Source organism: Rhinatrema bivittatum, chromosome 15 (genome assembly GCF_901001135.1).
Source record: "Rhinatrema bivittatum chromosome 15, aRhiBiv1.1, whole genome shotgun sequence".
Lineage (NCBI taxonomy): Eukaryota > Metazoa > Chordata > Amphibia > Gymnophiona > Rhinatrematidae > Rhinatrema > Rhinatrema bivittatum.
Window position 1 is genome coordinate 760,580 of NC_042629.1, and position 27,850 is coordinate 788,429.

General features: G+C 44.7%; 1 long non-coding RNA gene across 1 annotated transcript; it reads left to right on the forward strand.

Annotated features, from left to right (window-relative positions):
- Positions 1-9,788: 9,788 nt before the first annotated feature.
- On the forward strand, positions 9,789-21,318 carry LOC115076784. The gene is made up of 3 exons (XR_003852865.1): positions 9,789-10,146; positions 18,591-18,664; positions 18,957-21,318. It is a non-coding gene; the product is annotated as an uncharacterized LOC115076784 (long non-coding RNA).
- The last annotated feature ends 6,532 nt before the right edge of the window (positions 21,319-27,850 follow it).

A 27,850-nucleotide genomic window follows, 5' to 3' on the forward strand; every position in this document is an offset into this window, starting at 1 on the left:
AACAAGCCTTCCCAGACTCAGATTAAACCCAATTTTCTCCGACAAACAACCTCCAAGCAACAACTTTCTTTTTACAACCATCCTGGCAACCTACCCTAAGCATTATCAACATCCAGAATTTAATTACTTCTGATCTCTTCTTTCTTGTTAAAAACTACATCTATGTGAACTGAACAATTCATTGTAAATCACACACTTCCCTTCTTGGAAATTCTACCATTTTACGGGTTAATATACTATGTTAAAGTTACTATCTTCTCTTCTTCTTGCTCCTAGTTGTACGACTCCTTGTTTTATTGTAACTGCATCTATAGTATGTTTAGTACATATTATCTCGTTCTCTGTTCCGGTTATCACCCCATTGTTTATTGTAAACCGGCTTGATGTGATATTTTCACGAATGCCGGTATAGAAAAAATCTAAATAAATAAATAAAATAAATAAGATGGTATCCTTGGGCACCATAATCCCCCTATTGAACCAAGGGGACTGGCTTTGCTCCCTCGACCTAAAGGATGCGTACGCCCACATCATGATCCTCCCAAGTTACAGGAGAGGTACCTTTGCTTTGTGGTCGGGCTCCAGCATTTTCAGTACCACTTGCTCCTGTTCTGCCTCGCCTTTGCGCCACTGGTTTTCACAAAATGCCTAGCTGTGGTGGAGGCTTACCTATGCCAGCTAGGGGTCCAGGTGTTTCCATACCTGGACGACTGGCTGATCCAGAGCAACACACGGGCTGGAGCACTACAGGTGCTGTACAGTACTGTTCAGGTCTGGGAGCACCTGGGTGGTTGTTTTTTTTTTTTTTTGGTTTTTTTTTTATAAACTACCTGAAGTCAAATCTCCGCCCGTCATCGTGGCTGGCTTTCAGCAGGGCCATGCTGGATGCGACACAGGCCAAGGCCTTCCTGCCACACAACAGTGCACATGCCCTGGTTTCCCTGGCAAAAAGAATTCAACAGAGCCGGCTAGTTTCGGCACGATGTATGCTGCAGCTTCTAGGACATATGGCCACGACCGTGCTTGTCACTCCTTTTGCCCATCTACATATGTGCCAAGCCCAGTGGACCCTGTGCTCCAGTGGCAACAGGCCACCCAGGGCCTTCAGGTCTGCATCCAGGTGTCCTCCTCAGGACTTCCCTGATTCAACCTGGAACAGGATATTCCCTTCTGAGCATCCATGTCTTGGGTTTTGCATACTATGGATGTGTCCCACTTGAGTGGGGAGCTTACATCGATGGCCTCCTTACCCAGGGCTTCTGGACCACGCAGGAGGTGCAGTTCAAGATAAACCTCTTGGAACTGAGGGTGATCCGGTATACCAGATCCTTCCTCCTTTGTCAGGAAGCAGTGCAAAGCTGGAGTTGGGCGCTGGCGCAGGGGATGTTTCTGGGCCGTGTATCTGGTGGGCGCAGAGAACACCATAGCGGACCAGCTGAATCTCACCTTCCAGCCCCACGAGTGGTCCCTGAAACAGGAGGTAGTGGATCAAATTTTCCGTCTCTTGGGGACGTAGACTTGTTCGCCTTCCCCAGCAACACGAAGGTGCCCCAGTACTGCTCTCTGTCCAGGTCACCTTTGCCGAACACTGGGGGACAGGCCTCCTGTATGCCTGTCCACCTCTTCCATTAGTGACAAAGACTCTCCTGAAGCTTAGCCAGGACCGCGGGTCCATGATCCTTGTTGCCCCTGCATTGGCCAAGGCAGGTATGGTTCACGCTTCTGCGGAAACTTTCCAGATGGAACCCGATCTATTTGCGGATGGTTCTGGACCTCCTCTCTCAGGTTCAGGGCAGGCTGCTCATGGCATGAATGTTGAAAGGTGGATCCTACAGCCCTTGGACCTTTCAGAGGATGAAGCCGTCCACCAGGAAGTCTTATGCCTTAAAGTGGAAGAGGTTTACCATACAGCATGAGCAGAAAGGCCTCTACCCCTTCTCATGAACAGTCCGACAACTCCTGGGCTATCTGCTGCACCTCTCAGAGATGGGACTCGAGACCAACTCCATTCAGGAGTGCCATAGGTGCTTACCACCAGGAGGTGGACGGTTCCCCCATCTCTGTGCTGCCTATCATAGGGTGGTTAATGTGGGGATTGCTTCAGCTATGACCTCCACTGTGGCCCCCTGCAGTTACTTGGGACCTGAACCTGTTGTTGGGCCAGCTGATGGTACCCCCGTTTGAGCTGTGGTGCTCGTGTGCTCTCAAGCATTTGACATGGAAGGTCGTCATCTTGATAGTGGTCACGTTGGAGCACAGGGTAATGAGTTGCACGCCTTAATGACTTATCCACCCTACTCTAGGTTCTGCCACAACAGGATGGTTCTGCGCATGCACCCTAAGTTCTTACTGAAGGTAGTTAAAGATTTCCATCTTAATCCGTCTGTAGTCCTACCTACCTTTTTCCCCAGCCTCATACCAGCCCAGGAGAGAGGGCGCTGCACACACTGGATTGTAGGAACGCCTTGGCCTTCTACCTGGACTGTACGGTGGGCCACAAGCTCTCCACCCACCTGTTTGACCCCCAGCCGGCTGGGTAGGACTGTTACTAAGCAGACTCTTTCCACCTGGCTAGCGGACTGAATCTTTCTGCTATGACTAGGCAAGACGGCACCTAGTACAGCAGGATGTTAGTCCTCACGAATCCTGCCCACCGCCCCGCAGAACTGGGTTCTCTTCGTTGGTTTGTTATTTCATCATATCTACATACATGACTGAAGAGAGACCACGTGGATGCAGCGATAGAGGCATGCTCAGTGCCAGACAAAGTTTCTAGAAACTCTGACAAGTTTTCCGTATTGGGCTCTGTCTGATGATGTCATCCATGTGTGAGGACTAACATCCTGCTGTCCTAGGACACCACCTGTTAAAGGTAAGCAACTTTGCTTTATCTCTGGTTATTCCTGGAGGAATTTTTCAAACCCTGTGTATAAGAGTTATAGTGAATAAAAATGTGGGATGCAAAAAATACTCTCCAAAAAAAACCCAATTGAGCCTAATTTGTACTTATGCTAAATATGGACCCACTGTTTTTCCAGTTCACCTTTACTTGTTCATTAAAGCAAAAGGTCTGTTCTTTCATTAAATATGTGACTTTAACAAATATTTAATGTCATTTGTTATAATGGTTCTTCTACCTCCTCACTCCCTTTTCCCCCCAACTTTTGGCTGTCATTGTTTTTTTGGAATCCCACTTTTATTTACTATTTAATATGGCCTGTGGATTGTGGGGAGTTTCTATTCAATATTCTGTGCATTCTAGTACAGATTAAAAGCTCCACTGCTAGAGACTGGAGCTGAAGCTACTAGCCATTCAATGGCCTGATGCAGAATGGCATCTAGCGGGAAATGTTTCATGGATTTTAACTGGCAGCATAAGTTATCTCCCCTCAAATTTGTTCCAGCAGCCTCATTGCTGATCTGGTGATACCACTGCCATGAAAGTGAATTGCATTTTAACTATTATCCCAGGACAAGCAGGATGCTAGTCCTCACATATGGGTGACATCACTGACGGAGCCCTAAAGCGGGAAAGCTTTCTGTCAAAGTTTCTAGAAACCTTTGAGTGGCCCTGTGAGGGCACTGAGCATGCCCAGCATGCCATGATATTCTCTGCCACAGGTGTCTCTCTTCAGTCTTCATCTTTCCGCGCTGCAGTTCGCATCGCGGTGTAGGAGCCATTAAGAACTTCTCAATACTTTGGTGACTTAAGTCATATATTCTCAGATATTCCCTATTACAATTCTCTCAAGGGGTTTTTCTTCACCGGCTGGTGAGTACCTCGGTCTCATTTTCTTCTCCTTAGGAGAAAATTTTTTCCTCACAAATTCCCGTTTTTGCCCCGACGGCCGTCGATCACAATATGGCTACCAGTTTTAAAAAACGCCCAGTATGCGCCCGTAAGATGTCGCTTACCTATCCGCATCTCGAGTGTGTGATATGTCTCTGAGAAAATCACGACGTAAAGAATTGCCCGCAATGTGCCGGATGACGCCGAAAACAAGAAAGTCTCGACTGGAAAAGATGGAACATTTGTTCCATCTTCAGTTAATACCATCGCCTTCGACGTCATCAAAATCGTCTCCGGCCGGAGCAACAAAGCGCTTGCTGCTTAAAAAATCCACCCTGGGACCGGCGGGGGATCAATCATCGTCCTCGTCCACATCAAAATCCGTTGACCCGCAAAAGTCGAAACATAGGCATCGACATCGAAGGTCATCAACGACTAAATCCACGTCCCAGGATCCATCGACGGCAAAGCGGCCACGTTCGGAGGAAACCTCGGGGGTCTGGGCCTCATCCTCCCATCTCGACACCTGATCCCCCTGCAGGGCCCTGCAGCGGATCCAACGCCTCAGCCTTCGCCACCGCTTACAACTGCTCTGGTACCATCAGTTGTAACGCCGGAATTGTCTGATATCAAATAAATATCATCAGACAAGCGATATCACAGGCTTTGAGGGAACAGCTAATTCCGACGGGCTCGTCGATGCCGATGCTTCCAACATTGATGCCGGCAATTTTGCCAATGCCGGTGGGACCACCGATGCCGGTGTCCACAGTGACGCCGAGAACGCTAGAGGAGTCGACGTCGACACCAAGAATAACCACATCGACGTCGATATATGCGCAACTACCATCGACTACTCCCGTATCGATGCCCATGTTGCCGCCTCCATCGGGAAAAAGGCCGCTCTCGACGTCGACGCCAACATCCGTGCCTTCGAGGCAGACACCGATGGATGATGATGATGTTCATGACCTACCATCCTTCCAACGTCTACTTCAAAGGTACCAGGATGTCATAGACACCTTGCCCAAAAAGCCTGGGGAACATATTTTTCCACCTACTCCCACTGATGACCCATTACCAGGTCCATCAGGACTACATTTTCCACCGAGATCCACAACAAAACACACTCACAGACAGGAAGAAGAGGATTCCTGGGATTGCCAAGATACAGAATCCTCTTCTGAGGACTTCATGTCGGATCCCTCACCTCCAGAACCCAGAAAGAAGTCCCCACCTGAAGACCTATCTTTCTCCAATTTCATCCAAGATATGGCAGACACCATTCCTTTTAAATTGGAAGCAGAACAGGACTCAAGACAACACACTTTAGAAGTCCTGCAGTTTGTGGATCCACCCAAACAAGTTTTGGCCATCCCAATACACGAGGTGCTCTTAGACCTGCAACACCATATCTGGGAGCATCCATCCACAGTGTCATCTGTAAACAAAAGGGTGGATTCATCTTACTTGGTACAATCAGCTCCAGGGTACCAAAAGTCACAACTGCCACATCAATCTGTGGTAGTTGAATCTGCCCAGAAAAAGTCAAAAAGGATCCGCCCTCATTCCTCCACCCCACCTGGCAAGGATCATCATTTCCTTGATTCTTTGGGAAGAAAGATCTATCAATCTTCAATGCTAAATTCCAGAATCTCTGCATACCAGCTGTACATGACACAGTATCAGAGAAATTTATGGAAGCAGATGGAGGACTTTACAAAATCTTTACCTGAACAGCTTCAAGAACCTGCACAAGCCTTATACATAAAGGCCTGGAAACAGGTAAACATGAAGTGAGAGCGGCCTACGACAGTTTCGATACTGCCTCCAGGACTGCAGCTGTGGGCATCGCTGCACGCAGATATGCATGGCTCAAGGCCTCTGACCTCAGGCCTGAGGTCCAAGAAAAACTTGATCTTCCATGCAAGGGAGATAACCTGTTTGGGGAAAAAGTTCAAGAGGTAGTCCAACAACTGAAGGATCACACAGAGACTTTGCGTCAATTGTCCCAAATACCTCAGGATCCTTCCACACAGCCTCCTCGTCGACTTCCCCGCAGAGAAACAAGGAGGCCTTACTATAGGCCACGCAGATACTACTCCCAAACATCTAGGGGTAGATCCACTAGGCCTCAACAGCAACGTGCCCAAACTAGACAACCCAGGGCACCTCATACTCAACCTCCACCTCAGACAGGCCCTGCGTCTGGGTTTTGAGATACAGCCCAGAGAACAAGCCACTCCTTTAAACCCTCACACACAACTTCCAGTCGGTGGAAGAGTATCCCATTTTTACACTCACTGGAAAACAATAACAACAGACCAATGGGTGCTCTCTATAGTTGCTCAAGGATACAAACTAAATTTCCTGTCAATTCCACCAGAATTTCCACCGAGAGCCTTCCCACAACAAGAGTCTCAACTAATTCCTCTACAAGCAGAATTATCCACACTTCTGAAAATCAGGGCAATACAGTTAGTGCCCCAATCTCAGAAGGGAAGAGGATTCTACTCCCGTTACTTCCTCATTCCAAAGAAAACAGGAAGCCTAAGGCCTCCTGTTTTCTGCGTGGCCTATAGTAAGGCCGCCTTGTTTCTCTGCGGGGAAGTCGACGAGGAGGCTGTGTGGAAGGATCCTGAGGTATTTGGGACAATTGACGCAAAGTCTCTGTGTGATCCTTCAGTTGTTGGACTGCCTCTTGAACTTTTTCCCCAAACAGGTTATCTCCCTTGCATGGAAGATCAACAAGTTTTTCTTGGACCTCAGGCCTGAGGTCAGAGGCCTTGAGCCATGCATATCTGCGTGCAGCGATGCCCAGCGATGTCCTCTTCCCTTCTGAGACCTAAGAAATCTGAGACCTAAGAAATCTCAACAAATTTCTAAAGAGAGAAAAATTCAGGATGGTTTCCCTAGGCACCATGCTTCCTCTTCTTCAACAAGGAGATTGGCTTTGTTTTCTGGATCTTCAGGATGCTTATACTCACATCCCAATATATCCTCCTCATCGCAAGTACCTGCGCTTCATAGTGGGTCATCAACATTTCCAATACAGAGTACTCCCTTTCGGACTTGCCTCTGCACCCAGAGTGTTCACAAAATGTCTAGCAGTCATAGCAGCACATCTACGCAAACAAGGTGCTCATGTCTTCCCATACCTAGACGACTGGCTCATCAGAAGTCAGTCTCTACAAGGAGCTCTCGATTCTCTCAATCAAACAATTACAACACTACATTCAGTGGGTTTCCTGATCAGTTATCAAAAATCCCATCTCACACCATTACAACTGCTTCAATTCATAGGAGCAGATTTGAACACCAACCTTGCAAGAGCTTTTCTACCAGAAGATCGTGCAGCAACAATCTCACTGCTAGCAACCTGGCTCAGCTCACAAACACAAGCAACAGCTCACCAATTTCTAACTTTACTAGGCCACATGGCCTCTACAGTTCACGTTACACCCATGGCACGTTTAGCCATGAGAATAACACAATGGACTTTAAGATCACAATGGATCCAAGCCATTCAACCACTACATACTCAAATTCAAGTAACCCACCAACTACGTTCTTCTCTACTATGGTGGATGAACAAGGAGAATTTGCGCAAGGGCCTACCTTTTCAACAACCAGTTCCACAAGTAACTGTAACTACAGATGCATCCACCTTGGGTTGGGGAGCTCATATAGACAATCTCCAAACACAAGGAACTTGGACAAAGCTCGAAGCAACATTTCAGATCAATTTCCTGGAACTTCGAGCTATACGTTATGCTCTACATGCCTTCAAGGACTGCCTTACACACAAGACTGTTCTGATCCAAACGGACAACACAGTAGCCATGTGGTACATAAACAAACAAGGAGGGACAGGCTCGTACCTCCTTTGTCAAGAGGCAGCTCAGATATGGGGTTGGGCCCTGAACAACTCCATGTTTCTCAAGGCCACTTATCTGGCGGGCATTCACAATGTAGTGGCGGACAGACTCAGTCATCAATTCCAACAACACGAATGGTCCCTGGATCCCTCAGTAGTGACCAGGATATTTCAACGTTGGGGACAGCCAACAGTAGACCTCTTTGCATCACATCTGAATCACAAAGTGGACAACTACTGTTCCCTATACAATTTGAACAACAGGCCGGCCAAGGACGCATTTGCTCACCCTTGGAACTCAGGCCTACTCTACGCGTATCCTCCAATACCGCTCATAACCAAAACTCTAGTGAAGCTGCAACAGGACAAGGGGACCATGATACTCATAGCCCCATATTGGCCTCGACAAGTATGGTTTCCCACACTCCTAGACCTCTCAGTCAGGGATCCAATTCGTCTGGGAGTAGCTCCCACTCTCATAACTCAAGATCAGGGTCGGTTGCGCCATCCCAACCTCCAATCCCTATCCCTGACAGCATGGATGTTGAAAGCTTGATCTTACAACCACTCAATCTTTCATCCAATATATCTCAAGTGCTTATAGCTTCACGTAAACCTTCCACACGGAATAGCTATGCTTCCAAATGGAAAAGATTCACTTTGTGGTGCAAGCAAAACAAAGTGAAATCCTTTCACTTGCCCTACAAATTCTTTACTAGACTACTTATACCATCTTTCAGGATCTGGTCTCCAGACTTCATCTGTAAGAGTACATTTAAGTGCAATCTCCGCTTACCATAACCAGGTAGCAGATGCACCTATCAGACTCAGTTATATGCAATGTTATATGTAAGGGTTCTGCCCAATGGTTCCTGTTTAACTGTAAACCGATACGATGTGTGAACGGTTATCGGTATAAAAAAGACATTAAATAAATAAATAAATAAATAAAATATCTCTACATAATCTCTTGTCAGCAGGTTTATGAGAGGTTTAACTCACCTCAAACCACCAATTAGACATCCAGCCACACAATGCGATCTCAATTTGATTTTATCAAGACTTATGCGTTCTCCTTTTGAATCCATACATTCCAGTGAGCTAAAATTTCTTACATGGAAGACTATTTTCCTCATAGCCATTACATCAGCTAGAAGGGTTAGTGAGTTGCAAGCACTTGTCACATATGAACCTTACACTAAGTTCTTACATGACAGAGTGGTTCTCCGTACTCATCCTAAATTCCCCCCCAAAATAGTCACGGAATTCCACTTGAACCAATCCATAGTTTTACCCACATTCTTTCCAAGGTCTCACTCTCATCAAGGAGAAAGGGCCTTGCATACCTTGGACTGTAAGCGTGCTTTATCCTTTTATCTCAACCGCACTGCAGCCCACAGGAAATCCAATCAACTCTTTGTTTCTTATGACCCAAATAAACCGGGTAAAGCAGTGGGTAAACATACTCTATCCAACTGGCTAGCAGATTGCATACAATTTTGTTATGAACAAGCAGGCCTTCCTCTCCAAGGGCGAGTAAAAGCACACTCAGTAAGAGCAATGTCAACTTCAGTAGCACACTATCGTTCAGTGCCAATACTTGACATATATAAAGCAGCAACATGGACTTCTCTTCATACCTTTGCAGCTCATTAATGTTTGGACAAGCAAGGAAAACAAGATTCATCCTGTGGACAATCTGTCCTAAAGAACTTGTTCCCAGTCTAATCCCAACTCCTTCTACAGCCTACTATGATCTTCGGCTGACTCATTTCAACAACAATACTTCACTGTTGCCTCAATACAAAATGACTCAGCCTCTAGCTTGCTAATCACCCATATGTGAGGACTAGCATCCTGCTTGTCCTGGGATAAAGCAAAATTGCTTACCTTGTAATAGGTGTTATCCCAGGACAGCAGGATGTAGTCCTCACAGAACCCACCCGCCTCCCCGCGGAGTTGGGCCTAATACCTTTTATTATTTTATTTTTGCTAACGCATTTCCTACATACGAGACTGAAGAGAGACACCTGTGGCAGAGAATATCATGGCATGCTGGGCATGCTCAGTGCTCTCACAGGGCCACTCAAAAGTTTCTAGAAACTTTGACAGAAAGCTTTCCTGCTTTAGGGCTCCGTCAGTGACGTCACCCATATGTGAGGACTACATCCTGCTGTTCTGGGATAACACCTATTACAAGGTAAGCAATTTTGCTGTATTCTTACCTCTCCTTTGTTTTGCTCTCATAGTCTTCCTTATCTCCTACCTGCAGAAAAGTAAAAATGGAATCCCTTTTCATGCCATTTTGCACAAACAGAAGCAAAATACAGAATATTTTACTGGTTTTGACTTAACTCCTGCCACTGAAAGAAATTTTGTGTCCATTTTCGCTGTAGCCAAGCAGAACAGTCAACCACACAAGTGGTGATGTCATCACGTGGCACCAACAGGGAAAAGTTATCTGAACTCAGAAAGACCAGTAAGTTCTTTCTGAGCATGCACAGACATATGCACAGACATTCCTGTATAGCTCCCCGGTCTTAGCTCCCCGATCTATGTCTTAGCTCCCCTATGAGGAAAGGCTGAAGAGGTTAGGGCTGTTCAGTTTGGAGAAGAGACGGCTGAGGGGGGATATGATAGAGGTCTTTAAGATCATGAATCGGTTATTTACACTTTTGAATAATAGAAGGACTAGGGGGCATTCCATGTAGTTAGCAAGTAGCACATTTAAGACTAATCGGAGAAAGTTCTTTTTCACTCAACGCACAATAAAGCTCTGGAATTTGTTGCCAGAAGATATTAGTGTAGTTAGTGTAGCTGCATTCAAAAAAGGTTTGGATAAGTTCTTTGAGGAGAAGTCCATTAACGGCTATTAATTAAGTTTACTTAGGAAATGGCCACTGCTATTGATTGCATCAGTAGCATGGGATCTTCTTAGTGTTTGGGTGATTGCCAGGTTCTTGTGGCCTGGTTTGGCCTCTGTTGGAGACAGGATGCTGGGCTTGATGGACCCTTGGTCTGACCCAGCATGGCAATTTCTTATGTTCTTAATGTTTGTGCGAATGGATGTATTTTTGCTGTCTTCACTGCTTGTCAAATATTTATTTGCGGATTTCTCTTTTTTTGGTCACATCTTCAAAATAAAACTATTAATAAAATAGCTTAGATAGAAATTTTAATTTTCAAAATTGAGGTAGAGTTGGCTTTGGTTCTCCAACATGTTGGAGAAATTGGTCTTTAAGAGATGCCCTGGCTGCATTGGAATTAACAGACCACCATGACAGGTATGTTGAGTCTGGACCCTGCTCACAATGTGCCAAATTCTACTGCTTGCACCTGCATGACCCTAGGGCCCAAAGACTGAGAAGTGATATACTTCAAGAATTTTTATAAGTCCCCCCCCCCTTTTTTTTTTTCATCAAGAGGAAATTAAGGGACATTAGCCAAAATGAGAAGAGACTGTCCTCTCCTTTTCTGCATCATGATTTGGCACAGTCTTGCAATAGGCATCATTCCCCTCCCAGTAAAGAAAGAGAGACCTTGTGTTCTTTGGTTCCAAGGGATATTGAAGCTGTGCTGACAACATTCATAGGGAAGGACAAGAAGTCCTCTGGACATAGACCGATTCTATCACCTGAATTTTTCTAGTGAAAAAAACAATTCCTGTACATACTCAAATCATTCCAGACCAGTGGGTTTTGCATCCCTACTAGCAAATGGAGTCAGAGAACAAAACTTTGGACACTGCTACATGAGAGAGTGCCACCTGCAATCCCTCAGTGTCTCCTCTCTGACTCCAGCAGATGGCTGAGATGCAAACCTGCAGTCTAGGACATAGTTAAAAAAATAGATAAATAAAAGCTAAAGTTAGACTAAGAATAGGAAGAGTTAGGTTAGCTTGACTTTGCTCCCTGAGGTTGTTAGGCACCATCGTGGGCCATCCCTCAGGTGGAGCCTGGTGTCTTGGTGGGGGGGGGGGGGGGGGGTTGGATACCCTTGGCTGTGTTTCGCCTGTGTCCTACTGAAGGGCCTGACATCCAGAAGCTTCTGGCTCCCTTGGCCTCCAAAGCTGTTACCAAGATTCTTCTGGTCCTGCTTCTTCTCTGAGGTTTGGACAGTTTAAAAAAAAGAAGTGAATCACAATGTTGAAGTAAACAGGCGAGTCAGGCAGGACCCAGCCGGGGCAGTGGATAGTGCGACCTGTCGAGGAGTGAGGGGCAGTGTCTGTTGTGAGGGGGTCGGCAGGCCGGGGCTCCGGGCGGGTTCAATGGCAGGCGCGATTTCTAGCCCGGAGGAGGGGGTGCCCTCATTCCCCTTGAGGCGCGTGTGCTCTTTTGCGTTCCCGCAGTGTGGGAGACATGGATGGGCCAGCAACAGCTAGTCGCAGGGGCTTTGGGCAGCCGCCGGTATCCCAAGTAAGGCTGCAATGGTAAGGGCTGCTTGAGGGATTTTTTTTTACCGTGAGGCTGGTCGCATGGTGCCCAAATCCAAGATGGCCAAGCGCACAGGAGAGAAGTTAGATGCGCATTCCCTCTGTGCTGCCTACATGTCTGGCCAGAAGGGCCCCTCATGAGTGGGCCGATTCGTTAGACTTGGCCTCCGATTGGCTGGGACGGCTGCCATTTCCACGGAAACAGAGGCCCCTGTTGGGGGGGAGGGGAGGAGAGGAGCTTGGTTATGCTGCTGAGGAGGAGGGGAGGAGGATCTGCAGCATGGTATCCCTCGGGGAGGGAGGATCTGTAACGTGGTACCCCTTGGGGGGGGGGGAGGAGAAGCCTGCAGGCTTCTCTCCAGAGTTTGTGCTGCTTCTTCATCAGGCTTTTAGCCAAGCAAAGAGCCGGGGTGAAAGGGGCCGCAGAGCAACCTGTGGACAAAGTAGGCAGGGGTTCTAAGCGGGTTTCCCAAGGTCCTCCAGACATCCTTCCACGCCTGGGCCTCCACCCAGCATGTGGAGACACGACCTTTGGGGAAGACGTGCAGGCCTGCAGCAGGGTGACCCTCCAGACCCTCAGAGGACGGATCTGGATGCCGATAGCTCCTCCGACCTGGGAGATGGCTCCAAAGATGACCCGACCTTGGATGAGGGTCATGACCCTTGAGTCGTTCGTCTTCAAATTGGAGGAGCTGCATCCCTTGCTTCCCCAAGTTCTGGAGAAGTTGGGGATTAAGATCTCCCAGGAAGAGTCCAATAGTTAGGGGGTCAAGCTGGTGCTCAATGGTCTGCGAGGACCGATGACTGCCTTTCCACTGCCCAAGAGATCAGGAAGTTGGTTATCCAGGAGTGGGACTCCCGGGCTGCCTGTTTGAAGGTGGGCAGAGCAATGGCTAAAATTTATCCCTTAGCGCAGAAGACTTTGGACCTCTGTTGCAGCAGTCACTAAGAAGACAATCCTGGTGGCTGGGACGGCTGCGTTGAAGGACATGCAGGATCGCAAACTGGAAATTCAACTGAAGCAGTTATTTGAGGTCTCGGCCCTAGGTCTGCGTGTGGCGGTTTGTGCCAGCATGATGCAGTGGGCTTGTCTGTGTTGTCTGTGTTGAGTCCAGAAGGAGGGTGCTAAATTTGACTCTTTTCTTGCAGGTGGCCCACCTGAAGGCGGGGGTCACCTATGTGGCAGATGCACTGTATGACTTAGTCCGTTCCTTTGCACGTTCCGTTGCGACCCGCAGGCTTTTGTGGTTGCGGAACTGGTTGGCGGACTGGTCGAGGCGCAGCTTTGTAATCTCCTCTTTAAGGGAAAGCTCCTGTTAGGGGAGGATTTCGACCAGTTGGTGAAACTGTTGGGGGAGACTAAAGTCCATAGGTTGCCGGAGGATAGGAGACTGTGTAAGAAGGTGTTCCCATCCCGAGCTCATTTTAGAGACTCGCGTAAGTTTTGCTGCGGTAAACCTGTTCCTCCTCCCTTGTCCAAGCCGAGCCCCGGTCGTCAACAGTCCTTTCTTGGGGGCTGTCGGATGTCCAGAGATGACGCAGGCCAGTGGTCCCCACCCCTGCATAGAAGCTGTAGGAGGCAGATTATCCAACTTCTACAAGGAGTGGGAAAGAATTACCTCAGACCTTTGGGTCTTGGAGGTGGTCAGGCATGGTTACGCTCTAGTGCCTGGTCAGAGATGTCTTTGTAGGGTCTCATGTTTCATGCGGCAGGAGAGAAGTGGTATGGGCAATGCTACAGAAGTTACCCGACCTGAACACCATTTGTCCTGTCCCTCCTGCGGAACAGGACTCAGTGTACTTCATAGTTCCCAAAAAGTAAGGCAGAAGGTAAACAGGTGCTTGCGAGTTCCCAGGTTTTGAATGGAAACACTGCACACGGTGGTTGCAGCAGTGCACAAAGGGGAGTTCCTAGCGTCTCTGGATCTGACGGAGACGTATCTGCACATTCCGGTCCGCCAAGACCATCAGAAGTTCCTAAGGTTCAAGGTGCTGGGTCAGCACTTTCAGTTTCAAGCTCTTCCCTTCGGTCTGGCCACAGGACTTCGCACGTTTATGAAGGTGATGGTGGTAATGGCAGCGGCTCTGCACAAGGAAGGAATATTGGTGCACCCGTATTTGGACGATTGCCTCATCCAGGCACAATCTTGGGAGGACTGCGAGAGGTCGATTCAGGGAGTAATGAGCACATTACGGTCTCTGGTTGGGTCATCAATCTGCAGAAGAGCCATTTGGTACCCACGCAACGACTTGTGTATCTGGGAGCACTGTTCAATACTCAGGAGGGCAAGGTCTTTCTGGCGACAGAGTACTGAAATTGCAGGCTCAGGTGAAGTGCCTACTTCGAATGAGGGAACCAATAGTTTGGGATTATCTCCAATTCCTGGCTCCATGGCTTCCACTTTGGAGTTAGTTCCTTGGACCTTTGCTTACATGAGGCCTTTACAGCGTGCACTGTTGTCCAGGTAGAGTCCTGTATCAGAGCAGTTTCATATCCCCTTGTCTCTTCGGGATCCCAGGCTCAGTCTCTTGATGGCTGTCGCATCGCAATTTAGAGAAGGGGGTGGACCTGGATCCCCCAGATTGGGTGGTGGTCTCTACCAGTTGGGGAGCGGTCTGTCTAGGCAGTTGGGGAGCGATCTGTCTAGGCAGGATTTCTCAGTCACTCGCCTGAGGCAAGTGACAGAGGAATCTTGGTCCATCAACAGACTCGAAACCAGAGTGGTTCGCCGGGCCCTTCAAGTGTTTCTGCCCTTAGTCAAGGGTCCGATAGTGCGCGTATTGTCCCAACAACGTGACGATGCATGAGTACATCAACAGGCAAGGGGGAACAAGAAGCCCTGCGGTAGCACTGGAGGCGCATCGGTTGTTTGCCTGGGCCGAGCTTCACCTAGGGGGTCTCGCCACGTCGCATGTCGCGGGGGTAGAGAACCTGCAGGCGGACTTTCTCAGCAGACAGCGATTGGACCCAGGAGAGAGGGAGTTGTCCTCCGAGGCATGGAACTGCATTTGTGCCAGCTGGGGCACTCCCCAGTTGGCTCTGAGGGCGACGCGAACCAACTCAAAAATGGAGAGGTTCTTCAGTCAAAGGAAGGAGAGCAGATTGGTGGGGTTCGATGCTCTGGTGTGTCCGTGGCCTACGGGAATCCTTTTATGTCTTCCCTCTGTGGCCTCTTATAGGCCGCGTTCTAAGGCGGATAGAAGTGTATCACGGGACGATGGTGCTTGTAGCATTGTAGTGGCCCAGAAGTCCCTGGTTCATGGATCTGGTGTGTCTGGCGGAGGAAGGTCCTCCATGGCTGGCCTATCTTCGCTGACTGCTTCAGCAGGGGCCCATATTCTCGGAGCGGGAGGATCACTTCTCTCTCGTGGCTTGGCTTTTGACAAGCGGAGGTTACGCCTGAAAGGGTATTTGGAGCGAGTCATTTCCACGCTTCTTCAGGCTAGGAGGCCTGCTACGTCAATGGCATATGTCAGGGTTTGGAAGCTGTTTGAAGGGTGATATCTTCAGAGGAAGCTGAGCCCTGTGGCGGTAGAAGTGTCACAGATCTTAGACTTCCTGCAGCAAGGGTTAGCTAAGGGCTTGGCGTTTAATTCGCTTCGAGTGCAGGTAGTGGCCTTAGGCGCCCTTCGAGACTGTTCTCAGTCAGAAGCTGGCGGCACATCCAGATATTATCGGGTTCCTTAAAGGCATGAAACATTTGCGTCCGCAGGTGCATAAGTTGTGCCCTGATTGGAGCTTAAATTTGGTTCTCAGAGTGCTCTGTGGGGCTCCGTTTGAGCCGTTGAGGAGGGCATCATTGAAGGATTTGACTTTTAAGACAGTATTCCTGGTGGCCATATGTTTGGCAAGGAGGCTTTCGGAGTTATTCCCTATTGATTAATAGTAGTTTATGGACTTCTCCAGGAACGTATCTAAACCTTTTTTAAACCCAGCTATACTAGTTGCCTTAACCATATCCTGTGACAATGAATCCCAGAGTTTAACTGTGCATTGAGTGGAAAAAGAATGTTCTCTGATTTGTTGTAAATATGCTACTTCCTAACTTTACATAGTGTCCCCTAGTCCTTATTCCAAAAGACTAAATAATTCAACCTGTTCAAGTTCTTTCATGATTTTGTAAACCTCTTTAGCGTTTCCTCATAAAGGAGTCATTCCATGCCCTTTATCATTTTGGTCATTCTTCTCTGTACTTCATCTACTGCAACTCTATTTTTTTGAGCTGCAGTAACCAGAATTCTGCACAATATTCAAGGTGCAGTCTACCCATGGAGCAATACAGAGGCATTTGACATTCTCTGTTTTATTCGCTATTCCCTTCCTCGTTCCTAATGTTTGCTTTTTTGACTGCACACCTAGATCTTTTTCCTGAGTTACCACCCAAGAAAAATATCTGGGCATCATAGTTGATATTAAATTGAAGTCGTCGGCTTAGGGTGCTCGTTTGTTCCCTTTGGCTGAGGATTGACTATGGACTACAGTGTTAAAATCTTGCCACCTCTTTCCTGTTGGGTTGAAATTTGAGCTTTGTTTGGGCCACTCGAGAACATTCACATTGCTCTTACTCAGCCACAGCATTGTTGCTTTTACTTTGTGTTTAAGAGCATTGTCCTTTTGAAAGGTGAATCTTCCCCATCTCAAGTCTGTAGTAAACTAGGTGGTTTTCTTCCAGGACTTTTACCTGTCTTTTGCACCATCCATCTTTGCCTTGCTACAAGCATCCTCACAAAATATACTGTCACCACTATGCTTTACTGTAGAATTGATGTTAGCAGGCTAATATGCTGTTTGTTTTACACCACGCACTGCTTAGCATTGATACCAAAAAGGAAAATTTTAATTTCTTATAGTCCCACCAGCCCAATCAGGATGCATGAGTTTAGTATCTCTAAACCAGTGGTTCTCAACCCTGTCCTGGGGACCCCCCCAGCCAGTCGGGTTTTCATGATATCCACAATGAATATGCATGAGAGAAAATCTGCATACACTGCCTCCATAACATGCAAATTGTTTCTCATGCATATTCATTGTGGATATCATGAAAACCTGACTGGCTGGGGGCGTCCCCAGGACAGGGTTGAGAACCACTGCTCTAAACTCTTGCATCTGGATTGGAGATAGAGAACAACTGGAGCTCTGCCATCACCCTATATCTGGTCTCATGCAGCCACCTCTATTCTCTCTCCAGCAGATAATAGACAGCTAACCTTATGCAGCTATGACCTGCAAGAAGAAGAATTGGGTTATAATTGGAAAGACTTACAACCCCACCCCCATTTGAGAAGGACATGGGGGGGGGGGGAGAGTCAATGGCCCGAAGCTGTGCTGGCCCTTCGGCTCAGGGGGAGGAGGAGGGGGATGAATGTGAAGTCCATAGGCTTTGATTCTTTCCTTCCACCTTGTGGTGAGCAGCAACTAGAGGTGCAGGTTAAAAAGGGAGCTTTGCCTGGCAGGCAAACACCTGGAGAGCCACCCTTATATTGCAGGAATAAAGCCAAGTTAAAAAAAAAAAAAGTCACGGCTGTTTGTCAAAAATTTCTTGATCATTAATGCTGTAGCTCTTAAGCTATGACTATTCAGTTTCTTAGCCTTGGCAAGGGTGATACTCAGCTACTCTACCCACCTGCTCTGAGGAGCATCTTTGCCAGATTAGAGAATCTGATCTGTGGATGTGTTATGGTGGTTCTGATCACTGTTCCTTGTAAGGATTTGGTTGCTGTGAGCAAACATTTTTGGTTACTGTACCTGGGGAGGGCTACTTACTTTGCAAAATGCTCATCAATTTATAAGCAAAACTAGCAGTTGGAGCAATGAATTGTCTCGTTCTGAGCACTGCAGAAGCTATGGAGGTGCTGAGGGATATGGTATTAGATGTTGGCTTGGCCCTCAGAAATATATATTCCAAAATAATGAGTTCACTACAGGTATTCTACACTTGTACAATTACACACAATATACCCATTGTTATCATTAAATAAACTTAATTCTTTATTACAACTCACTTATAAAATACAAGATTTGCGATTTTGTATATTGAATCAGATAATATTAAAAAGAGGTGGTAATATTTCTAAGATGTTAACGCAAAAAGAACAGCATTATATTTTCCGCTGGGGAACGGTGGAACCATTTGGATTAAATCAGGATGTAGAATAGAATGCGTTCATTTAACATATAAAGGTTGTCCTAATCAATATGTTAATGGCTTAGGTGTGTAGTACAGAGGGCATAGACAAGAATAGAGAGTACTGTGGAATGGGGGGATGGTCCTAAGTGTATCACATCTAGGACGTATATGACGTGAATGTGGAGAGAGATTTAAAATGGGCAGGATATAGGGTCAATGCGCAGCCGCGGCATTTTGGATGGAGAAGGTAGATTATTTTGAGTAAGTGGAGCCAGGTCAGTATTTGTATTTGAATTTTGGAGGTGATTAAATGGTTTTTGGGTTCATAATTGGAAATATTGAATTATATATCCTTTGAAATAGCTTGGTGGCTTTATGATGAAGTTGTTTGGTGACAGTGCATAACGGCTTTGAGAAAGTGGAGTAAGACATCACAGGTTAGTATTTTAAATTTTAAAAAAGTTTTTGGTCCTATTAAACAGTATTAAGGTTGTAGTGTGGATATGTTTAAGGTAAAACATATGATTAAAATCTTTCTCAGAATGAAGACAGGTGAATGAAAATGTTTGGAACCTTTTGCGGTAGAAAGGTGTGGTGGTGTTGGATATGGGAGTGACTAGAAGAATCATATTATTAATGGTATAAGAATATTTAAGAGGGTTTTTGAGATGTTTGAGTACATTAAATAAGGGTGTGTTGAATTGGATTTGTTTTATTTTATAAAAATAGAGTGAAGGTCTTGATGGAACCGTTTGCGGTAGAAATGAAGAGTGAGGGTTGGAAGCAATTGAATTTTATTGGAAGCACACTTGAATAACAGGACTGGAAGTGCAATTTCATATTCCCCATATGAATACAAAGTGATTGGTGATACAGAATCGTTGGATGTGATGGAATACTAAAGAGCGATTATAAAGCTGATCCCCTGAGGAAACCATCGGTTGAAACAGGAGTCTCCTGTCGGGAGAATTGGGAGAAAGTTTTTGAAGAAATAGTATAGTAGAATTGAGAAATATGTGATTGGGAGGGAACATTTAAGTTGTATTATATATGAAAAAGAGTATCACAAATTAAATAGGGTATTATAAATTAAAGGGTAGAGGAAATTTGTGGGAATAAGACATTATGTAAAAGTATTTAAATGTATGTAATAAATATAGTGCTAATAGTAAGTTTTTGACATATATTTAATATGTATTGTCTGTAGGGATGAATGTGTGGTGTGAGTGGATATAATATAGGTAATGTCATGTATGTTTTTATAAGTGAGTTGTAATAAAGAATTAAGTTTGGCCCTCAGAAAGCCATAAGAGAACAATTACAATAGAATAAACTTTCTATTTCAAAAGAGCACCCCTAATTATGAAAAGACAACACTTTCAAATATGAAACCAAGCTCTAAAATATCAGTGTATCCCCTATTAAGAAAACAGAACAAGCCAAGCTGCTATCAATCCTACACAAACTACATGCTAATAGAATACCTCACTTCAGTCACACACACTGAAAACACTCTCACCAAATATAGACTAAAGAGATCAGAAGGTAGAAATAGAGGGGAGAAGCAAAATGGCTGCCCTATGAACAACACACCGAAAACGCTCTTAACCTTGGAAGAGTAATTTCCATTTATTGCCTCGAAGCCTCATACAAAAGCGTAAGGCTAAACTCAAGGAAGTAGAGCCTACACAAACTAAATAGCCAGAGATGGTTCAGAAGACAATTGAGGACTGTTTTTCGGCAACCCCCATTCAGATGCCCGGAGCGACTGCTGCTGTGGAGGAGCACCAGGAGCAAGGCACTCCTATGGCAGAGGAGATCTCTTTAACCCCGGGAGCGCCGGCAACACCTACACCTCTGGGAGCGGTCCTGGATGTAGATGCTCCAGAAATGGAGAGGCTCCGAGAGAGCACTGAGACATGGCTAACTGAAGAAGAGAGAGTCGGGAGGATTGGAAAGATTTCTGGAATCGCAGAGGAGTTACAGGCCGCTGTGAGGACGCCATCTTCTAAACATGGTAAATTTACTTACTTCAACCCCAGAAGGACTGAGGGAATTATCTTCTGGAGCCCTCGAAGCAGTGAGTCCACGATCCAAAGAGGGAACATCAAACACCCTGAGCGGTAAGATTAAGATTACAAACCCAATGAATATTACATTGGATACATTATGGAATGCGATAGTGAGGCATGAGGCAGCGATAACGCTGACTGATGTAGTAATGGAAACAAACAGAACTCTTAAGAAGAACTCTGATTTGGTAGAACATCAAGAGCAAAGAATATCAGAAGTGGAAATAAGACTGAATAAAATAGAGAAAACACAAATCAACTTAATTCAGTCTGAATCAATGTATAGTAAAAAATTGGAATATCTGGAGAATAACATGGAGTTATTGAATTTGTGGATTCTAAATTTCCCTGTTATATCACAGATGGCACCGATTGAACTGTTTAAGGACTATGTTTGTCAGTCATTTAAAATGCCAGCTACCTTTATTCCTATAGTGAGCAAAACCTTCTATTTACCTCAGAATAGAAGGGTCCAAAATCAAGATTAGCAAGACGACATGAAAGAAGGAATATCTATAAAGGAAATCGATCTGAATTTGACTTTGTCTGAATTTTTTCAAAATTCACAAGATATGGAAGTAACGCAAAGAAAATTTACATTTCAATCAGACAGAGATAATGTACTAAAATTCTTCTTTAGAGCAAGAACATCGCTATTGCATATTTTATGTAAGTGGAGTTGCAGAACTATCCCAGACCTCACAAGGGCTACACCGAGTAGGAGGAAGAAATATTTAGCATTACAACCTGATGTTTTGGCTAAAGGAGAATTTTTCCTGCGATATCCGTGTATTGTGAACTATAGGAATGCCAAATATGTATTCCAAGAACCAGAACAGTTAAGGGTGTTGATGACCACCTAGTAAACCGGCTGTGAAATAGAGGCGGGGTTTATATTCAGTGGCCTACTTTTATTATTTCAGTATATAAACGCTCAAATATTTGGCTTCTCCCCTGTTTACCTTTGTAATATGTGGGTTTATGTGATCATTTATTTGAGAATTTTGATTTTTCTTACACTTTATATATAACTGTAATATTACCCATATTTCACACAAGATGATTTCTTGTAATTATGTTAAACTGCATTAAAAAAAAAAAGTAGAAATAAAAATGTGCAGAGAGATTCTGTATCCAGTGCAACAATGGAAAAACATGTTGCCATTCCTCAAAGCAATAAAATCAAGAAATATAAATATCAATAGTAGTAAAGCCATACCAATACAAAATAATAAAATAGTTGACAAATAGAATATCCAATAATTAAAATAATATATAAAATATTTCTAAACAGACAAATAAAACTAAGGATTAAAAAAAAATCATTATCTCTAGTAGGCAGAGAGAAAGTGGGGTAATTGTGCATATATTTTAACTTCACGCATGCTCGCACACCCATGAACACACACATTGTCTCATGCTGGCAGTTGTAGTCCAGGTTCCCTCACCAACAAGAGAGGCAACCGTCTTTGTTACTTCAGCCTCACTGTGTCCATCACAAGCATAAAAATCAATTAGTGCCACCAAGGATCTGTAGCATCTTGACCTCCTCTTCCCCCCCCCCCCCCCCCATGCTCCCTTTGCACCAAGCCCAACAGCACTGCACAATGCACACTTCTCCCCTTTCCAGTCCCCCAAGCAAAGGCCAAGGTTCAACAACTGCCAATAATTAAAAGCTCATTCCAATTTTTAAATTTTAACAAATATATTTCAAAAGGCAAAGAGAATTTAAAAAGAAGCTTACTGTGGAAGCAAAAAAAAAAAACTCATAATAAACTTTTCAGGTGCTTTCAAGGTAAAAAGCCTGCAGGGAATCAGTTGGAGCATTAGATGATCAAGGGGTAAAAGGGGCACTTAGGGATGACAATTCCATAGCAATGATTTCTTTGTTTTGGTATTCACTGAGGAAGATGTAAGAGATATCACCTTTGAATATCATTTCTGGCATGGGTATGATTCAGAGGAACTGAAGCAAATCTCAGTGAACCTGGAAGATATACTACAGCAACTTGACAAACTAAAGAATGGCAAATCGCCTGGACCAGGTGGTTGGTATCCCAGAGTGCTGAAAGAACTGAGAAATGAAATTGCAGACCTGCTATTGGAAATTTATAAACTATGATTATAACATAGTCTATGGTACCTGAAGACTGGAGGGTTGCCAATGTAACGCCAGTTTTTAAAAAGGGATCAAGGGGTGTTCCAGGAAACTACAGAACAGTGAATCTGATGCCTGTGCCAGGCAAAATGATAGAAACTATCATGAACAAAATGGCTGAACATATAGACATAGTTTAATGAGACAAAGCAAACTGATTTAGCAGGGAAGTCTTGCCTCACAAATTTGCTACATTTGTTGAGGGCATAAATAAAGATGGATAAACGTGAGCCAGTTGATATAGTGTATCTGGATTTCCAGAAAGCATATGACTAAAGTCCCTCATGAGAGAAATGGGAAAAAGTAGTGAGGTGAGAAAATTTGGAGATGACATAAAATTTTTCAAAAGATGTTAAATCGCAAGAGGATTGTGAGAAATTGCAAAGGAAAATACAAAATTGGGAGACTGGGCATGCAAATGACAAATTAATTTTAATATCCACAAGTGCAAAGTGATGCACTTAGGGAAGAGTAACCCAAATCATGGCTACAAAATGCAAGGTTCCACATTAGGAGTCACCACTCAAGAAAAGGATCGAGGTGTCATTGTTGAAAATACATTGAAATCTTCTGGTGTGCAGCAGCCAAGAAAGCAAATAGAATGTGAAGGATTATTAGGAAAGGAATGGAGAATAAAACAGAATTTCATAATGCCTCTATTGCTCCATGGTGCAACCTAATCTTGAGCATTGTGTGCAGTTCTGGTCACATCATCTCAAAAAAAGATATAGCAGAACTAGAGAAGGGTGACCAAAATGATGGAACAATTCTCCTATGAAGAAAGGCTAAAGAAGTTAGGGGGAGATATGATAGAGGTCTATAGCATGAGTGGAATGAAATGAACAAACGTTAATCAGTTTACTCTTTGAAAAATACAAACACCAGGGGACACAATGAAGTTACTAGGTAATACTTTTAAAAGTAAGAAAATATTTTTTTTACTCAACACATAATTAAGCTCTGGAATTCGTTGCCAGAGGCTGTGGTGAAAGCTGTTAGTGTAACTGTTTTAAAAAAGGTTTGGACAAGTCCCTGGAGGAAAAGTCCATTAACCATGGGCACAGAATGCTGGGCTTCATGGACCCTTGCTCTGAACCAGTATTGCATATTTTATGTAAGTGGAGTTGCAGAAATCCACTGCTTATACTTGGGATAAGTAGCTTGGGATCCTGCCAGGTACTTGTGTCCTGGATTGGCCATTGTTAGAAAAAAGATACAGGGCTTGATGGACCTTTGGTCTGATTCAGTATGACAAGTCTTATGTTCTTAAAAACAGACACATCAAGTAATACCCAATTATTATAACTAATAGGAATATAAAAAAATCTTCTGCCATCCAACTTGGGAACTTTTGATTTCCAGTCACTCTGAGATTGCTGTGTATTAGTGAAGGAGGATGAGTGCTTTTATCCTCTTATTCTCTGGTACACATACATGTTCATTCTCTCAAATACTCATGCACACACCACTCTGGCTCTCATACATACACAGGCTTAGCTGCCAGATCGTAGGCTGGGATGGCCAGCTCCAGTCCTTGAGAGCTACAGTCAGGCTTGGTTTTTAGGATATTCACAATGAACATGGATGAGAATTTAGATTGCATAGTCTGGGTAAACAAATAAGCGTGGGAGTAGCTTGCTTGTTGCAGCAGTTACTACCCCCGAACCAATTAAGCCTGATACTTCACTTTGAATACATATACTGTGCAGCTCACTGCTTCAATGGCAGGGGGAATGAAGATAAGAGGATTTACATTCAGACAACTACCAATTAGGATTGAATTGCATAGTCTGGGTAAACAAATAATCGTGGGGGTAGCTTGCTTGTTGCGGCGGTTACTACCCTGAGCCAATACTTCACTTTGAATACATATACAGCACAGCTCACTGCTTCAATGGCAGGGGGAATGAAGAAAAGAGGATTTATATTAAGAAAACCAACAAGGACTAAATTGCACAGGCTGAGTAAACAAATAAGCATGGGAGTAGCTTGCTTATTGCGGCGGTTACTACCCCTAGCCAATTAGGCTTGATACTTCACTTTTATGCAGCTCCAGCACTGCTCTCTACATCAATGGCAGGGGTGGAAGGAAAATTTGAACCAAAAAGTTACCAATAAGGGCCCTGACTTCAGCAGTCAGAGTAACAGATAAGTATGAGTAAAATAACTGTGAAAGCTTGCTGGGCAGACTGGATGGGCCGTTTGGTCTTCTTGTGCCATCACTTCTATGTTTCTATATTTGTCTGACAAAGACCTACCTCTGAAAAACTATGCTTCCTCAGATCTTGCTATCCATCAGCTTCCAGAAATGGCACTATCCTCTGTTTTAGCAGTGATTCCATCAATTTGCTCAGACTAACCGGCTGCAGTTGCCAGTCTCCTTACTTTCACTTTTGTAAATAGGGATCACTTACATCCACTGCCAGTTCTCCGGAACTATTCCCCACTCTAAAAAAGCATTGAAAAGGTCAGCCAGTGGGGCTGCCAGAACTTTGCTAAGTTCTCGTAATAGCCTTGGATGTATGCCATCCTCTCCCATTACCTTATCTACTTGTTTAGTTCCCAGAGAAGTGCTCACAGACCACACATCCAGAACACTGGAATCACCCAGCTTCTCGCTTACCTCTGATACAAACAGTGACAAGCACAATGGTAATAAACTAAAGAGTTGTTATTAAAGAAAATGTATAAGATTTAACAACTGTGCATTGCAGCAGGCAGGGGAAGAAGAAATGGGATTTCATAATATTTACTTTCCATTGAATTAAACTGCAGGATTAAGCACTGCCACTATGTGACAGCTCTAAGTAACATTTCACAGTCCGACCTCAGCTGTATAATCTCTCTTGCTTTTAACCAACACAGAGACAGCAGCAGTATCATCAACTGTCTCTTCAGATGAACTGCTTCAGCAGCAGCTGCTAGTGATTATGAAATTTTTCCACCTGCTGTCCAGTAAAATGAGTTTTAAATGATAAACATAACATTTACAGTCAAACTACTGCATCACCACAATCCCCATAGGACTTTAACCTGTGTTGGTCTTCTATTTGACCTTCTATTTGACCTTACTAGGGGTTCCAGGTTTTAGGACATAATGCATTCCTATAGGGTTTGCTCTGCAAGGAGAATATCAGAATTGCAGGATCTCTCCTGTAGGAACCATTCTTGGTTCTGACAAAATCTGTATTCATAACTACATTGTTCTCTGTTTCAAGTACATTTGACGGGCTTATTATCAACTGCTGGCTAAGATGATGCCACAGAAACCCCTGAGGCTTACTAACTGTACTTATAAGTCACAAATACCTTCAGAAGATTAGATCATTTGGTTGCTCTGTTTTCTGGCCAGAAGAAAGGAGAGGCTGTACTTAAAGGGACCATAGTCATCTTGATTTAGAAGACTGTATCTTGAGAATGTATAGGGTCCTAGAAGTGCTACCAGCTCTTTTGACAAGGACGCAAGAATGTTCAAGGACTGAGTATCATCTGATACCTCCAGCAGTGATCTGTAAGTCAGCCACCTGGTCATTTTTTTTTTTTTTGAAACTTTTTTTATTGGTGTACATTAGAACAGATAACAAGAACATCAAAATAATTTTCAACTGTTTCCCCATCTTCCCTTACCCTCTCCCACCCCCGCCCTTCCCTATAAGTCCAAACTAATGATCTCCATTACAGCAGTTGGTCAAGTTCCTGTTGGTGCTGCTTGCACGGTTGTGTCCTCAATGGTGTCTGAATCTGCGTGCCATGGGTCCTGGCTGATGCCTGTGTGAGGAGCTAAATTTTGTTTAAAAGCTGACCAAATTAGTACTGTATTTATAGACATCCTTGGCATGGCAGTAGTCAGAATGGCATGCTCCATGGAGCAAAGGCGCAGCATTCGCTGGAACCGGTGTTCGTAACTAGGGCGTCCAGCACTTATCTAGGTAGCCAGGATGATTTTTTTCCCCACCAGACCCGCTTTAGTAAGGAACAACTGTTCTGGAGTTGTTAAATGTAATTGGGCCGTGGAGTGCAGTCCAAAGAACCATAATGTTGGGTCTACGGGTAGAATTTTAGTGCAGAACTTGCATATCTGACCCCAGAAATGGGCTATGACTCCACAGTCCCAAAAACAGTGATAAAAATTACTGTCCTCACGCGAACACTTTGGACATTGGAGTTTGTAATCCGCATTTGCTGCGCCTGTGAGGGGGTGATGTAACTCTGCCAAAGAAATCTATAACCAGTTTCACATAATAAGACATTTTCAGACACAAACAGCAAATCTGTAAAGCAATTCTGAAATTCAGTAATCGTAAGTGAGAAAAGAGGCCATACCGCCCATCTTTGGTGGAAGGGATCTAAGACATTTATATCCTGTAAACGTACAATCTCTTTGTAGTAATGAGATGTAGTAGGCCTTTTATTTTTCCCCGTTTGTACTAAATCCTTAAGCTTTTGGGTTTCTATAGTCTCTACTAGTTTAGGCTGTAAAGCCCGTATAAAGTGGTGGACTTGGAAGTATGCATAATGATCTGTGTTTGGCAGAGCATAATGTTGTTGGAGTATAGGAAAAGAGAGTATTGCTCTCGTCGCTCTATCATACAGATCAGTTATAAGGGTCAAACCTTGTGTATCCCACCGATGAAAAATTCCCCTTTGCTTGCCAGGTAGAAAAAGGTCATGACCAGTAATGGTGGAGTCAGCCGGGTCGGAACTTTCACAATTTTACATAACATTAGCCAGGCTTTTCTACACGTGCGTAGAAGCTCCTGTGCTTTAAGGTGGGGAACCAGCAGGATGTCTAATTGTAATAAGGGGTTTAATGGGTTTCCCCATACCATTCAAGAAGGTAGTTATACGGGGTGAACATTGACGTGGAGAACAGCCAGTCCCGAACATGCCGAAGGCTGCATGCCAGATTGTAAACAGCTAAGTCCGGGCAATCTAGACCCCCCCCCCCCCCCCCTTAGGGCAGGAAAGAATTTCCAAAGTTAATCGGGCCCTCTTTCCCTTCCACAGAAAGGATCTTAAGGCCTGGCGTATCTGGTTATGATTGTGTTTTGTGATCCAGAGGGGTGCCATTTGTAGGACGTACAACCACTTAGGGAGCAAGATCATTTTAAATAGTTGTATACGTCATGTCAAGGACAATGGTAATGTTGTCCATCTTTGTAGTGTGGATAAAGTATGGGTGAGCAGAGGTTGTATGTTAACCCTATACAAATTGGTGGGGACCCGAACGCCTAAGTTTTTGAAACTTCCCGTTACCCAGCGAAGGGGAAAAACACCTGGCCATGCTGTGTGTATATCCCCTGTGATATCTATGGCTTCGGACTTATTGTAATTGATTTTGAGGCCCGCAAATTTACCAAAATCATCCAGTAATTCCAGTACCACCGGGAGTG